The sequence below is a fragment of the Tamandua tetradactyla genome, chromosome X, assembly GCF_023851605.1.
Source record: "Tamandua tetradactyla isolate mTamTet1 chromosome X, mTamTet1.pri, whole genome shotgun sequence".
In the NCBI taxonomy this organism is placed as follows: Eukaryota; Metazoa; Chordata; class Mammalia; order Pilosa; family Myrmecophagidae; genus Tamandua; species Tamandua tetradactyla.
This window is the reverse complement of record NC_135353.1, coordinates 166,155,089-166,172,531: the sequence shown is the minus strand read 5'-3', so window position 1 is coordinate 166,172,531 and position 17,443 is coordinate 166,155,089. Positions and strand designations below refer to the sequence as shown.

Genomic DNA, 17,443 nt, shown 5'->3' with positions numbered 1-17,443 from the left:
GTAATTGCCATTGTATCTTTAGTCTTTTTCTTGTTTTAGAAACTTTCTCATCTCTATCATTCCCAGGCATACCAGTTAGTGGCATTAATCGCTCACAGTGTTGTGCTACCCTCACCACCCTCCATTACCAGAACTTTCCCATCCTTGAAACAGAAATCCTGTACTGACTGTGCGTCAGTTCCTCCTCTTTCCTCCTCCACCACCTCTGCTAAACAGAGTCTCCTTCCTGACTCTGATCTGTATCTTCTAGCTATTTTATCTAAATGGAGTCATGTAATATCTATCCCTTTGCATCTGACTTATTTCACCCTACGTGATGTCATCAAGGGTCATCCGTGTCATAGCATGTAACAGAGCTTCATTCCTTTTTAAGCCTGAGTGATATTCTGTTTATGTCTGTACCACCTTTTGGCTTTTGCAAAACATGTCTCTGTGAACCCTGATGCCATTGCCTTATTGTTGTTTTTTAAAAACATTTATTTTTACTGCCAAATATAACATATACAAAGAAAAGGGGAAAAAAAGCAATGATTTTCAAATACTCTTCAACAAGTACATACAGAACCAAATTTCAGAGTTTGTTATGGGTTACCATTCCATTATTTCAGATTTTTCCTTCTATCTGCTCCAAAACACTGGAGGCTAGAAGAAAAATTTTGGGGTTGTTTTTGGTGAAAAATAACATATACAAAAAAGCAATAAATTTCAAAGCAAAGCACAACAATTAATTGTAGAACAGATTTCAGGGTTTGGTATGGGTTATAATTCCACTATTTTAGGTTTTTACTTCTTGCTGCTCTAAGGTACTGGAGACTAAAAGAAATATCAAAATAATGATTCAGCAGTCGTACTCATTTGTTAAACCCTACCTTCTCTGTATAACTCCACCATCACCTTTGATTTTTTCTCCCCACTTTTTAGAGGTATTTGGTCTATGCCCATTGTTCCTTTTTCATGTTGGAAAAGGCTGCCGATAAGGTGCAGTAGGGGAACAGAACTAGTGGATGTTCTGGAGAGGCTGGCCCTTCTGCATTTCAGGACTTATCTGGACCAGGGACCCATCTGGAGGTTATAGATGTCTGGAATGTTAACCCGAATGCATGAAACCTTTGTAGAATCTTATATAACGCCTTCGATATTCTTTAGGATTGGCTGAAATGGTTTTTTGTTTTTGTTTTTTTAATTGACAAAAAATACAAACACGAACGTTCTTAATGTATGAACATTCCATTCTTGGTGTACAGTCAATGGCTCACAGTATCATCATCACATAGTTATATATTCCTCCCCGTGCATTCTTAGAACATTTGCATCACTCCAGAAAAAGAAATAAAAAGAAAAAAATCTCCAATACCATACTCCTAACCCCTCCCTCTCATTGATCACTAGTATTTCCATCTACCAATATAATTTAACCTTTGTTCCCCTTATTTATTTTCTATACCCCTTACCCCCTTTCATTGATCGTTATTTCAATCTACTCAATTTACTTTAACATTTAAAAAAAAATTTATGCATACCATACCCCTTACCCCCCTTTCATTGATCATTAGCATTTCAAACTAAATTTATTTTAACATTTGTTACCCCTATTATTTATTTTTAATCCATATTTTTTACTCATCTGTCCATACCGTAGATAAAAAGAGCATCAGACACAACATTTTCACAGTCACACAGTCACATTGCAAAAGCTATATCTTACACAATCATCTTCAAGAAACATGACTACTGGAACACAGTTTTACAGTTTCAAGCACTTCCCTCTAGCCTGTCTAATACACTTAAACTAAAAGGGGGATATCTGTATAATGCGTTAAGAATAACCTGCAGGATAACCTCTCAACTCTATTTGAAATCTCTCAACCACCAACACTTTATTTTGTCTTATTTCTCTCTTTCCCCTTTTGGTTGAGAAGGTTTTCTCAGTCCCTTGATGCTACTCACCCAGCCCATTCTAGTATTTCTGTCCCATGTTGCCAGGTAGGTTTACACCCCTGGGAATAAAAAGAGAGGGGGAGGGCATTGTGTTTGCTTGACGTGTTAGCTAAGAGAGAGAGAGGCCACATCTGAGCAACGAAAGAGGTTCTCTGGGGGTGACTCTTTTTTTTTTTTTTTTTTTTTTTTTTAAAGGAAAGACAGAGAGAAGGAAGGAAGGATAGAAGGAAGGAAGGAAGGAAGAAAGGGAAACATTTTCTTGTTTTTTATTGTATTCTGTTTCTCCGTATTTGTTACATGGGCTGGGGCCGGGAATCGAACCGAGGTCCTCCGGCATAGCAGGCAAGCACTTTGCCCGCTGAGCCACCGCGGCCCGCCCTCTGGGGGTGACTCTTAGTCCTAATTTTAAGTAGGCTTAGCCTGTCCTTTGCAGGGGTAAATTTCATAGGAATAAAGCCCAAGATTAAGAGCTCAGCGTATTGATTTGGTTGTCCCCACTGCTTGTACGAGAATATCAGGAATTTGGCTGGAATGGTTTTGATTGGGTTTCATTGCCTTGGTTTTCTTTTTAAATTTTTTTTTTATTATATAGTATAACATATATACCAAGCAAAGAAAGAAAAAAAACAATAGCTTTCAAAGCACTCTTCAACAAGTAGTTACAGGACAGATCCCAGAGTTTGTCATGGACTACCATACGATCCTCTCAGATTTTTCCTTCTAGCTGCTCCAGAATATAGGAGGCTAGAGGGCTTAAATATTTTTTATCATTGCAATAGACTTTTTTCCCCTTTTTTTGTGTGTGAAAAATAAGATATATACAAAAAAGCTATAAATTTCAAAGCACAGCACCGCAGTTAGTTGTAAAACATATTTCAGAGTTTAACATGGGTTACAGTTCCACAATTTTAGGTTTTTACTTCTAGCTGCTCTAAAACAATGGAGACTAGTTTTTGAAAAGTTAGCTACTTTAAAATACTGGAGACTAGTTTTTGAAAAGCAGAATCTGTAGGCAATGTGAAGTAAAGGGTAGTATATCTGTTCAAGGAAAATTAAAAGTCAACCAAAATGATGGCAATCAAGACCAATCAAGACCAATTAGCAACTGGGAAAAATTCTTCTATTGTTTTAAGTAAAACGGAACTTGCATATAAACCTCTATAACTGCAGTCATTAAAGGTAGTAGTTAATATGTGTAAAGAAGAAGGACTAGAAGAAATTCACCCAAATGAGAACAATAGAGTAATATGCATTATTTTTTTCCAGCTTTGCTATTGCTCTTTTATTCCCAAATTATGATTTTTCATAGTACTGTCCATTGTGAATCTTGGTTTGACCAGCATGCTCCTATTTCCCGATTTCCAAATACCAAAACTAAAGTTGAAGAGGGTTTGAAACTATGGGGACTCTCAGTGGTAGCAGGAATATTGGGCTGCCCCTGCACCTTGCTGTTTTGAGTGGATGCCTGGAAAGGGGAACCAAGGCTTTTCCTCGTGCTTCTGACACTCACTCTCTTGGCTTTGCCCCTGGCGGGTAGCCCCCCACCCCTGGTCAGGCCTCGGCTGGGAGGAAGTAGAACCTTATTAGTTTATAGCCTGCTTCCCACTTCCCCTCCTGAACGTTTCTCGCGTTTAGAGTCTAGTGAAGTAGCATAGGCGATGGTGTGCTCTTGATAGTTGTCGGGGGCCGAGCTCCACTCAGCTGCCACCCCTGGGGTCCCGGCCAGATGTTATAAGTGAAACCCTACTGTAATGAGGTCCACCTGGTGTTTCCTTTGGACACACTCCAAAGCAGTTCATTTTACACTAAATTCCATGTCATGGCGGTTCATTAAAATAGGCCTGTAGTCCATAAAATCTTTGTCCATGTGCTCCGTTTTTTTGTAGCAAAATGTAGTCAATAATTAGGGTGGCGGTTGAGGCTAGGGCCTTGAGGAGTTTTATTTTCTCTTTGGATAAATATTCTGAAATGTAAAGCTCCTGATGGGAACATGTTCCAGGATGTAGACTGCAAAATCAAAAAAGAATTCTCCTCAGCCCATTTCTGTACTTTTTACTGTGAATGAAACTGGAGTTTACCTATGATACGAATTGCTTCTCAGGCAGAAACTGTAATCCTCTGGTGAGACTAATCCATCATTGTTCAAAAAACAAGTGAGCCAATAATAAATTAGCCCACCAAAGATGAGAGAGTACGATCTTGTTCTTTTACCTTTTCTGTTTTTTTTCTTTCTAACCGTGTGTGTGTGTGTGTGTGTGTGTGTGTGTGTGTTGTGTTTGGTATGTTGCGTGTGTAATATGGTCTGGGTGTGGTATACTGTGGGTGTTCTGTGTCTGTAATGTGCTGTGATTCAGTGTTAGTGAGTGTGTGCATGTTTTCCATCATTTATTGGATTCAGTTGCAACTTCATCCCCCTTAGCCTCACTTCCGTCTTCATCAAACCACCATCTCACCCCCCAAGAGTCATTTCTTTCTTAGCCGTGTGCAGAAGGCAGATAGCTTTCCCCACACCTATCACCTGTGAAAGACACCTTGACGATCTAGGAAATATTCAGAGCTAGAAGCTGTGTTCACCTAGAAGACAGATGCTACAGAAATGTTGATTTTTGCAGAGACAAAAGGACTGTGCTACTTAAAATTAGCAGTCCATGGTTTTGTTTTCATAACGACTTCTGTAAAAATCCCTTCGCTTTAGCCCGTTAGATTGAATGAGGTGATTTTACTCTGTATATTGAGGTTTAGAATTGAAAGAGACGTTGAAAGTCGTCTAGTGCCACCTGTCGGTTAGTCGGAAGAAGTCAGGGAAGCTGGTGAGCTCCAGACCTCCGGGCTCCTCTTTAGTGGGCTCTACCCGTGAGCAAAGAGAAAACACACCATATGCATCCATCACAGCTTCTGATTTTATTTGCTACCTCTTTTACTTCCTGTTATGTGAGCATCTTTGAAAAACCCAATTAAATGTTCTTTGCTCTATGTAATACAGAACGCATCCAGCCTAGTTGTTTTGAAGTATACCTGGTTTGCACAGCTTGTTGCTGAAAAATGGAATGCAAATAGTGTTATCGATGAATTGATTTTCTTCCACTCTTATATAGATGCCATTTGAAATCACCAGAGGTTCTAAAATTTTGGTAGAGACTGGTAAGTGTGCTTAACAGCACAGACTCAGGTGTCCAGTGGCTCCTTGCTGGCTGTGTGTCCTCGGGTGCATCACTTAAACGCCCAATACCTCGGTTTTTATGGTAAGATGTAAATAGAACTAACTCACTTATTGTTGCCATATATCTGAGGGTTACTTCATAAAGATGGCTTCAAACAATACCATGTGTAAGTTCCTCTGTAGAATTAGCTTTTTGTCATTATTGTTATTCTCAAAGGATCTAACAGCTTTTTATTCAGGGTTGTGTGTGTGGCTGTGATAGTCCTCTTTGCTCTTTGAGACTATCATGTGGATTACAGTCATCTTTCTCTAAACAAGAAGTTTTCCTTCTGTTAGATTGTACCTAAATTCTTATTTATTTATTTCAAATGAATAATTCCCCCTTTCTCCACTTCCCCCTCCCCTGGCAACCTCTAATCTGTTTTCTGTCTCAGCGAATTTGCTATTTCTATCCATGTCTTTTAAGTGATATCATTGAGGTCTTGTCCTTGTGTCTTACTTTTTCCATTGAGCATGATGTTTTCAAGGTTCTTCCATGTTACAGCAGGTCTTCTAACGTTATGTTTTCCTGTAGCCAAATAATACTCCATTATGTACCACGATTTGTTTATTCATTCGTTTGACGATGGGCACATGGCTTGTTTCCAGCCTTTGGCTATAGTGAGTAGTGCTGTTAAAAACATTGGTGTACAAGTGTCTTTCTGCAACCCTTTTTTCACACTAGACTCTCTCCTATATGTAGAAGTAGGAATTCCAGGTCAAATGGTAGTTCTATATATTTGACATTTTGAAGAACTGCCATTTTGCTTTTCACAGTGGCTATTTCATTGTACATTCTCACCAACAATGCATTAGAATTCCAATTTCTGTGCTTCCTCACCATCATTTGTTATTTTCTGGGTGTTTCTTTTTTTTTTTCTTTAATGATAGCTATCCTTGGACTGTGAAGTGGTATCTCATTGTGGTTTTAATTTGCGTTTTCCTAATGGGTAATGATGCTGAGCATCTTTTCATGTGCTTCTTGACCATCTGTATATCTTTGGAGAAATGTCTATTCAAGTCCTTGGCCCATTTTTTAATTGGGTCATTTATCTTTTTCTTGTTGCATTATAAAAGTCTTTAAATAGTCTGGATGTTAAACCCTTACCCAATGTATGCTTTTGAACTCTTTTCTTCTGTTGTGTAGTTTGTCTTTTCACTTTCTTGATAATTTCCTTTGACACGCAAAACTTTTGAATTTTGATAAAATCAAGTGTATCTATTGTTTCTTTTGCTGTTCGTGCTTTTGGTGTAATTCCAGTAATCCATTGCTGAATCCCACACCATGAAGATTTCCCCCATGTTATTTTCAAAGAGTTTTATAGTTTTAACTCTCATATTTAGGTCTTTGATCCATTTTTTAATCAATTTTTGTATATGGTGTGAGGCAGAGTTCTAACATCATTCTTCTGTCCTTGGATATCCAGTTTTCCCAACATCATTTATTTATATGCTTAGTACCTTTGCCAAAAGTCACTTGGCTAGGTGTGCAAGGGGTTCAGTGGTAGAATTCGCGCCTGCCGTGTGAAAGGACCTGGGTTTGGTTCCTGGCCCATGCGCTTCCAAAACAAACAAACAGGGAAACAAAGAAACAAACAAACAGAATAACCAAACAAAAATTCAGCAAATGGTGCAGCAATAAGGGTATGCTCACATGGATGAAGAATGAAATGTGACCCCGCCATAACAGCATACAAAAACAATCAGTTGCCTAAAGTGTCAGTGGCTAAGAGATTTCAAACAGAGTCAAGAGTTATCCTGAAGGTTATTCTTATGCATTATATGATATTCCCTTTTTAGTTTATGGTGTATTAGAGTGGCTAGAGGGAAGTATCTGAAACTGTTGAGCTGTGTTCCAGTAGCCTTGGTTTTTGAGGTTGATTGTATAATGATATAGCTTTTACAGTGGCTGTGTGATTGTAAAAACCTGTCTGATGCTTCTTTTATCTAGGATATGGACAGGTGAATAAAAAAAAATTAAAATAAATAATGGGGGAACAAAGGTTAAAAGAAATTGGGCAGATTGAAATACTAGTGGTCAATGAGAGGGAGGGATAAGGGGTATGGTATGTATGGATTTTTTCTTTTTATTTATTTTGCCGGAGAGATGCTAGTGTTCAAAAAATGATCATGGTGATGAATACACAAATATATGATGAAATTGTAAGCCATTGATTGTACACTATGTAAAGAATGTTTGTATGTCAAAGTGTTTGTATGTTTGTCAGTAAAGGTTTATAATAAAAATATTAAAAATAAAATCAGTTGGCTGCATGAAAAAGTTGGGATGGATATAGTCCAAATATACCCCTAAAGAGTGAGTGAGAAAAAGATCAAAGATGATGGTAGAGTTATACAGAAAAGATTGGGTTTAACAAATGACTATGATTATTGAATCATTATATTAATATTTCTTTTAGTCTCTGGTATCTTTGAGTAGCTAGGAGTAAAAACCTAAAGTTTTGGAATTGTAACCAATACCAAACTCAGAAGTCTGTTCTACAACTAATTGTTGTGATGTGCTTTGAGAGACATTGCTTTTTTGTATGTTATTTTTCACAAAAATGGGGGGGGAAAGTTGATTGAGATGATAAATGCACAGCTAACTGATGATGTTGTGAACCATTGATTGTACACTTTGGGTGATTACATAGTATGTGACTATGTAATATATCAATAAAAATAATTTTAAAAAATTGGTTGTCTGTAAGGGTACAATGATTGAGGAATGGAAGGAGGGACTGTGGTGTTTACATATAGTAGACTATTGAGTGTTTGTAAGAAGGAATGAAGCTGTGAGGACTGCAACTAGATCAATGAACCTTAAGAACCATATTTTGAATATAATGTCAGAAATAAAAAGTCATATCATGCCTCACTCATATGGATTAACTATAATACACAGTTGAAGTCAAGAGCATGGGTTATCGGATTGGGGCCTATTGTAAAGGGTCCTAGATTATAAGCTCTTACAGAAGTCATATATATTTAGGAATTATGACTGATATTTCCAAATTCTGAGATACTGAGCTGTTTGTATATAACCTGGCTGTTCCCTGAAACTTCAGGTATTTATGTGACACCTGAAACTCAAGAGTAGAGCACTGAAACTATGAAAGTCAGCATTACCCCATTCAGCAACTACTGAAAAATAGCTGAAAAAGTGATCAGACTTTGACTACAGATATGAATGAAACTGATCTGGATAGGATTGAGGTAAATCAGAATACTGGGTAAAGCATGATATGGCCCATATTTTCAGACTTCAAGTTCTGTGTGAGACCAAAGGGAGAGAGATTTATTTGGTGCAAAATTTGTATTTTGTATAGCACATTATCTAATGTAACTAGTATGGCCAGTTTACTTAAACACCTTAATTACATGGAATCTTGAACAGGGCATAAGATCTTACTGATTTGTACAGGTTAGTGTGATGCCCCGATATATCCCAGAGTGATTTGGGCAGAGAATAAAAAGATATTTGTGAAGTCATTGGGGTACTGGGAAGAATGGAGGAAATGCTAAGCTTTCCATTCTCAAGATGGGAAAGCTTAAGATTTCCTCCATTCTCCCCAGTGAATGGGGAGCCCTTAGTCTTGGGGCTTGCCTAGATAAAGCTTATTCCTGTGAAGGAGAAAGTAGGCGTACTTTTGTTGCTCAGACGTGGCCTCTCTCTCTAAGCCAAGTCATGCCCTCACCCCTACATGGGACATGATTCCCAGGGGTGTAAATCTCCCTGGCAATGTGGGACCTGAATCCTGAGGATTAGCCAGCACCCAGCATAATGGGAATGAGAAAGCGTTCTTGACCAAAAGGGGCAAGAGAGAAATGAGACAAAATAAAGTGTCAGTGGCTGAGAGATTTCAAACAGAGTGGAGAGGTTATCAACCTCTTATGCATTATATAGCTATCCTTTTTAGTTCATGGTGTATTGAAGTGACTAGAGGGAAGTACCTGAAACTGTTGAGCTGTGTTCCAGTAGCCTGGATTCTTGAAGGAGACTGTATAACTTATAAAGCTTGTAGAATGTGACTGTGTGATTGTGAAAACCTTGGGTCTGATGCTCCTTTTATTCAGGGTATGGACAAATGAGTTTTAAAAAAAGGATGAAAATAAATAATAGGAGGGGATGAAGAGTAAAAATTGAGTTGATTGAAATACTGTGGGTCAATGAGAGAAAGGTGTATGAGGTAAGGGCTGTATGAGTTCTTTTTTTTTCTTGTTATTTCTTTTTCTGGAATGATGGAAATGTTCTAAACATGATCATGATTAAGAATACACAATATGTGATGATATTATGAATGATTGGTTATATAATATGGTTGGATTGTATTGTGTGGATATTTCTCAATAAATTCATATTTTAGAAGTCAGTAGATTGTAATTGTCAAAAATGAGTTGGCCGTAGATGCATGGGAGTCTTTTTCTGGACTTCAAGTTCTGTTCCACTAATCTTTTCGTCTATCTTTGTTCCAGTACCACACTATTTTGATAAGTGTCACTTTGTAATACAATTTGAAATTGGGAAATATATGTCCTCCAACCTTGGTTTCTTTTTTCAAGATTGTTTTGGCTCTTCAGGGCCCTTTGCATTTCTATATGAATTTGAAGATCTGTTTTTTTCCATTTCATCTTCATAAAAAAGACTGCTGAAATTTTAATAGAGATTGCGTTGAATTTGTATATTGCTTTGGATAATATTTGTTAACAATGTTAACTTCCAATTCATGGGCATGGGTTGTGTTATCATGTATTTTTGTCTTTTAAAATTTCTTTCAGCAGTGTTAGGTAGGTATATGTCCTTGATTAAATTTATTCCAGATATTTTATTATTTTAGTTGTTTTTGAAAATGGAATTGTTTTCTTAATTTCCTCATTGGAATTGTTCATTGCTGCTGTATAAGGGCATGTTTTTTAAAAATTCTATTAATTTGCTGAATTTATTAGCTGTAATGTTCTTTTTGCGGATCCTTTTGGATTTTCTGCATACAAGATCATCTGCAAACAGAGATCATTTAACTTCTTCCTTTCTTATTTAGATAACTTTTATTTATTTTCTTGCCTAATTGCTCTCGCAAGAACTTCTAGTACAATATTGACTAGTAGTGGTGAAAGTAAGCAGCCTTGTCTCATTTCTGATCTTAAGGCAAAAGCTTCAAGCTTCTCACCATTGATTATGATCTTAGCTGTGGGTTTTTCATAAATGGCTTTATCATTTGAGAAAGTTCCTTTCTTTGAGATGAATTCTATCAAATGTCTTTTTAGCATCTATTGAGATAATCATGTGGATTTTCTCTTCATTATTTTTATTTAGTATATTACATTGGTTTTCATATATTGAACCGTCCTTGCATTCCTGGGATGATTCCCAATTGGTCATGGCATATAATCTTTTTAATATGCCATTGTATTTGGCTTGCTAGTATTTAGTGTGGAGGACCTTTGCATCTATATTCCTAAGGGAAATTGCTTTGTGATTTTACTTTCTTGTGATATCTTCTCCAGGATTTGGTATCAGAGTAATGCTAAGTACTGATTGAGAAAGTATTCTTTCCTCTTGAATTCTTTGGAAGAGTTTGGAAAGGATTGGTGATAATTCTTCTTTGAACGTTTGGTAGAATTCACCAGTGAAGCCATCTGGTCCTGGACTTGCGTTTGGTAGAAAGTTTTTGTTTGTTGATTCAATCTCTGTATTTTCTTCATTAGTCAGTTTGGGTAACTGATGTATTTCCAGGAATTTTCCCATTCCTTCTGGATTATCTAGTTGTTGGTATACATTAAATTCTTAATTCTTGACCAGCTTCAAGTCCTTTATTCCAAAAACAGTGAGAACTCAATTGTACTCACTTTCTCATCACTCTATGTTAACATCAGCCTCACCCACTTCTCTTAGCCACCTGTCATTTATCTGTTCAGCACATTCACCCTAAGCACCTGTTGTTGGTATGTGTGGGAATTAGATGTGCTTCCTGCCTTCCAGCAGTTTGATTCTTCTCAAGAGCTAAGAGGTGCATGTGGAAAAATAGAGAAGGCACAGTACACTGAGATAAGCTACAAGGGTGGGGAGGAGAGCTCTTGTAGCTCAGAGAAGAGAGCGGTCGTTTCCTGTTGAGAAGATAAAGAAAGCTTCCATGGAGGAAGGATGCCTTGCTGGAGCTGTCGTTATTAGGAAGGCTCAGCAGTGGTGGAAAAGAGAATTCTAATTGATCTGGGTTTCTCAGCCTTGACGCTATTGATGTTTGAAGCTGAATCATTCTTTGCTATGGGCTGTTCTATGCTTTGTAGTATATTAGCAGTACCTCTGGCCTCTATCCACCAGATGCCAGTAGCACCAGCCCCCTAATTATAAAATTATGCCCCCAAACCCTGCCAGATATTCCCTGTGGGGTGCAGTCCCCCACTTCCCCCTGACTCACCCCTAGTTAAGAACCATTGGTGTAGACCAAGGGACGAGAATAAACAAAGGCATTCATAAGTCTAAAGCAAAGATGCCCTTGGGGTGCAGAGTGAGAGGTGGTGTGGGTTTAGGACAGAGTGTGGGAGGCTTGGAAGGAAGGCCATGCAAGGCATGGGGCTTGCCTAGGCCTGCAGGTGCTTCACTGCTTTCAAGGAGGGAGAGTCACGCTATCCTCATGGTGAGTTAGCAAAGTGGCTGGATGGTTTTGTGTTACATTAGGTAACTCAAGGAAAGCTTGTAAACTACTGCCCGGCATAGAGGAAAGTGTGCTAAACATTGGCTGCTGTTGTTATTGCCGTTATTATCAGACACATTAGATGGAGAGAGATGGAAAAGCGGGTGCAGAACAGGAGTGATGCCAAAGAGAACAGATGGGACAGATGGAGCTGTGGAGAGAGGAGGGTCAGCAGATCTAGGTGGCCAGAACATTTGTATAGTGATACATTAGGATACATATTGGGTCGCTTGGCACTCTTTTCCTGCAAAGGAGACAAGTATAATCTCTCTATCACAACTACTCACTCTCTGGTGGCAGCGTGAAAGCAGTGCTAAGTTACAGGCACACACATGGGCATGGCTGTGTTCCATTAAAGTTTTATTTGCAGTCATAAGCAGTAGGCCCTAGTTTGCAGACTCCTGATCTAGAGGTAAATACAAGGTGCCTTTTGGATTTGGTTAGGCGTCAATATTCCCAGGAGGCAACTTTGCTAAATACAGTATAAAGATGCTGCTTTTAATGCCACAAATTGGTGCTCTCAGTGTTTGTTTTAGCTGAAGATGCAAAACCAACCCCAAAGCTGCCTGAGCACTGAATGTGTACTCTTTTCTGCTAAATCAGCAAATTTGTGAGGGCCAGCAAGTGATAATTTAGCAGATTTTGCTGATGTGCCATGCCAACATTAACTGGGCAGAGTGATCTGCTACAGAACAAATAGTTTATGAAACAATTTGTGAAGAAGGTATGGTTTAGTGATGTCATAGTAACAAAAAATACAAAGCTGGTACTTGGTTAGTTTTAAATCCATTTTTATTGCCTGGTTAAGTGATACAAAGTAATGTATAGACTGTTTCATCTCTCTTGAGACAAGGGCACCTTTCACTTCAAAAGAATAGGACTTTCCTTTTGAAGGTCTTAACATGCTTTTAAAATGTGATCCTCATTTTAGCCTTTCACAGTTGTCCATGGATATCATCCCATTTCTCTTCCCAGAAGTACTTTGACCTCATCTGGTTATTTCCTTTTGCTGCATATTAGCTAAATTCTGCAGCCAGTTGCATGTAGAGGATGGCTTCCTTTTCACTGACAACAGTCACCCATCGCATTTATGAATCAGTCAGAAATGTGAGATTAGAGCTGTAGAGGAGCCTCGGGGGGAGGGGGGTATTCATTCCTCTATGTCGTTGGTTCTCAACCAGGATAGTGGTGATTTGAAAGCGACTGGATGTCCTTTTGGTTGTCATGACAAGGCGTTTGGGACCTATTGGCCTGTATGGGTAGAGGCCAGGGACGCTGCTCAGCATCCCACCAAGACCCCAGTAGGCCCCCAACAGAGAATGATCCTGCCCAAATGTCAGTCATAACATGGTTGGAAATCCCTGTGTTGAGATTCATCAGGTCTACTTCTTACTACATAGTTGTAAAGCTTACTGGCTTCAGTAATAGCTGCAGGTGGCTGACAGTAGACAGCAGAGAGACTAACCATTTGCCATCATGCAGTTCTTTCATCAAGATAAAGCACGGCCCTTATTCCCCTCCTTTTTAACAACTTCTCTACCCATTCCTGGAGCCATCCTGATCATATCCTTGTTTTCATCAACTTCCTCTTGTTTGTTCCCACTTGTTCTAGTTTGCTAGCTGCCAGAGTGCAACACACCAGAGACGGACTGGCTTTTAATAAAAGAGAATTTATTTTGTTGGTTCTTCAGAGGAAAGGCAGCTAACTTTCCACTGAGGTTCTTTCTTACATGGAAGGCACAGGATGGTCTCTGCTGGTCTTCTCTCCAGGCCCCTGGGTTCCACAACTTTCCCCGGGGTGACTTCTTTCTGCATCTCCAAAGGCCTGGGCTGAGCTGCAAGTGCTGAGATGAGGCATGCAGAGCTGCTTAGCAGTGTTACGTTGTGATCTCTCATTTAAGCACCAGCCAATTAAGCCAAATGTCACTCATTGCAGCAGACACGCCTCCTAGCTGACTGCAGATGTAATTAGAAACAGATGAGATTCACGTCCCATTGGCTTATGTCCGCAGCAACAAAACTAGGTATGCTCACCTGGCCAAGTTGACAACTGAATCTAACGCACCACTGAGGCCTTGGCAGGCAATAAAGGTGCTTTGAAAACAGTGGGAAAGCTAAGGAGGCAGAAGGCACAGAAGTCACACCAGTCTGGCCAACGGCAAATGGGGAAGGCTGGGGCGGTGTGGAGGTAAAGTCTCAAGAAGTTTCCTGCATGGACCTCCCACAGGGTCTCAGCACATGCCTGGAGATCCTGCGACCTTGGTCTAAGAGGAGATGGCCAGCAGGCCTCGGGTACATAGTCCTTGGGACATTTGCCCATTCCAGAAAGAGTGGGTGTCAGAACTGCAAGGTATCTTAGAGACCATTTCATCCATTGTCCATTTTGTGCCAAAACAGAAAACTGAGGCCCAGCATGGGAATGTGATGTTCGTGCAAGATTATGGCTTCTCTCCTGGTTCCAGAGTGTATGGAATCAGGCTGTTTTGCATCTGGTTCTCTCATCAGCCTCTTCTGTGCCTGTGTCCACACTCCAGAGAAGAGGACGTGGTATGGCGTAAGCAGGACTAGGACAGAACCCAGTGCTTCTGGCATATTCTTCACCATCAGCATAACTTGTTCTAGAACCAGAAGCTGTGTTGAAGATCATTATCTATAGAGAGATAAGAGAGTTATGCAACCCAAACACATACTCAACCTTTCAAAAAACAGACTAAAAACTGTGCTTACTATGTATGGTACATAACAACATAATTGCAATAGTATATAATTATATCATAATACTGTCCCTTCAGTTGTAACAAAAGTATATCATACTATTGCAAAATAGTAACTACAAAGAAGACTAGGGGGTGCATTTATGGACACTGTACTTTGCATGATATTTCTGTAAACCTACAACTGGTCTAAGGGGTAAAAAAACGAATCAAAGAAAAATAACAAGTTCGAATTAAAGCCTTGAATTAGAACTGAGGTTTGCACATTGATCTTAGCAAGTTGCCTGAGCTGCATCCATAGCTGCTGCTGCCAAGAACCACTGATGATCCAGTACAGCAGCCCAGTGGGGAGAGAATTTAAGTCTCCCCAGAAGATAGCAGGATTGTAGATGCTGTGCTTGTTGGGTCTTGGAGTATAGGATGAAAAGATGAAAAGAAGGAGAGAGGAGCAATGCCATAAAGACCACAGTGTTGTTGAGAGGCTCACGTCGGTGGTGGGGGGTCTTGGAGCAATGCTTGGCTGAGAGTGGGCTCTAAGGGTAGGCTGGCTGTTGTTACGATCATCGCCTCTGGACTGTGCGCCTGCAGTAGCCCTTTTAAGGTCACCAGGAGGACACCTTGCCTTCTAGCCTTCACTCTTCTTGGTTAATCAAGATACAGCTGGAAGAGGGGCAGCAAGTATGAGCCACCTGAGTAGGATGATCAGCCAGGAAGAGCTGTGAAATCTTATGAGAAATTGAGTATGTAGAGATGGTTCTGGGAGATGGGGAGGTCAAGCCTAGCTTGTCCCTGCCCCCTCTATTTACTGGGCGTTTCTCTAGTCTACACTTTGTCAGAGACCTGAGTGATAAAAGCTGGGGGATGTGTCTGTCTAGCATGTGGTGGACACAGGAATAGAAGCACTGGGTAATGCAGGAGTGGGTCAGTTTGTTCTGGTTGGAGCAGACAGGAGCAGGGAGACTGAAGAGAAAGAAGAGACAAGTTAGAAGAAAAGGCAAGGTCAGTGGCAAATGACTGTGCTTACATCCTCCAGGGAGGCGGTAGGGGCGCTGAGGGGCTCCTGTTTAATCTGGTTCAGGTGGCTATAGTTCCCTAAGGAAGTGTGCAAGATTCTGCAACCAAGTGCAAAGCTGATAACAGCTGCCTGTTCCTCTATTAAGTAAATATAATTGTATATTGTATTCATTATAGCCAGGCAGTGTGAGAAAACAGGGTGGGAGGAGGAGAGAGAGTGGAGAGAGGAAAAAGAGAGCAACTTTGGAGGGGAGAGGAGAGTGCCAGCTGAGAACTTGCCTTTCCTGGGGAAACAGTTCCATCTGGTGAGTATTTGGTGTATTGCAGAGCCTACTTGTATTTTCTTATCAGTAGTCAGGCTACGGCTGCATTATGGGAGCCTGTACCCCTTGGTCCCTGACACCTTCTGCACACGTGTGGATGGTTGAATTGAAGTGCTAGAAGCAGGCAGCCCACCAGCATGGGGATGAAGGGGGTGGTAGCAGGAAGGTGCTGATGGGGGGGCGGGCAGCTTGGGGGTGGAATTAAGGGGACCCCAGCAAGGAAGTGAGTGGACGAAAAGATGGGCAGAATGGAGAAGGTGGTCAACGGGTTGGTGAATGGCTCACCAGTGCTGCCGTAAACAGTTGGCAGGATGTCTCAGAAAGGGAGTTAGTTGCAGGGTTCATGTCCAGAAATCTTGGTGGCTTTGTTGTTTGCCCAATGAATAGAAATATGCATGCTGGGAGGGTTCACAGGCCCGCATGGGAATGCCTTGGCCTCTCCACACCTCTAGCTGAAGAGCCCAGGCCTGGGTCTAGACACTCTGGGTCTCCAGAGCCCCCCAAAGGGGCTTGCTGGCACCCCAGCACCTCCCTTGAACCAAGAAAGGGGCTCCAACCCTGCCAGGCTGGGTTTGCTTGTAGTAAGGAAAACACCAGTAGTGGGACTTCCCCGCCTGCTCTGGGGCTTCCTCCCCTTGAGGGAGGAGCTACTGCTGATCCCCTTCACCTGGGGCCGCTGGACCACTGGCGCGCCTCCCATCCTGCCCATCACCCTCTTTTCTTTTCTTTCTTTCTTTTTTTTTAAATTGTATAATATAACATATACAAAACAAAGAAAGGAAAAAACAGTAGTTTTTAGAGCATTCTTCAGCAGGCAGTTACAGGACAGCTCCCAGAGTTTGTCATGGGCTGCCATACCATCATCTCAGAGTTTTCTTTCTGGCTGCTCTAAAACATTGGAGGCTAGAAGGAATAAATATGGTAATATTACTTATATTACTGTATGTTCGCCTCTGTTTGAGTTGAACCTCATTAGCTAACGGTCTACCCATCTCTAGCTTCTGTGTATCTCGAGGTCCCCTATATTCTGTATTATAAGCCTCTGATTTTACCTTTACCATGGTCATAAAAGTGGAATCATACAGTATCTATCCTTTTGTGTCTGGCTTATTTCACTCAGCATTGTGTCCTCAAGACTCATTCATCTTGTCATGTGCTTCAGGATGTCATTTTGTCTTACTGCTTACATATTCCATCGTGTGTGTTTGTGTGTGTTTGTGTGTATGTGTGTATATATATATATGTATACATTTTGTTAATCCACTCATCTGTTGATGGGCACTTGGATTGTTTCCATCTTTTGGCAATTGCGAATAACGCTGCTTTGAACATCGGTGTGCAAATGTGTTTGTGTCACTGCTTTCAGCTCTTTTGGGTATATACCGAATAGTGGTATTGCCAGGTCATAGGGCAACTTGATATTTAGTTTCCTAAGGAACCACCAAACTGTCTTCCATAGTGGGTGCACCATTATGCACTCCCACCAGCAGTGCATAAGTGTCCCAGTTTCTCTACATTCTCTCCAACATTTGTAGTTTTTTGTTTGTTTAATAACAGCCATTC

The 17,443-nt window shown here is 40.4% G+C and overlaps 1 protein-coding gene across 7 annotated transcripts in view; it reads left to right on the top strand.

The window, feature by feature from the left end:
• TBL1X (transducin beta like 1 X-linked) overlaps positions 1 to 17,443 on the top strand; it is a 329,283-nt gene that overhangs the window by 268,148 nt on the left and 43,692 nt on the right. The gene's annotated exons all lie outside the window — the stretch shown is intronic.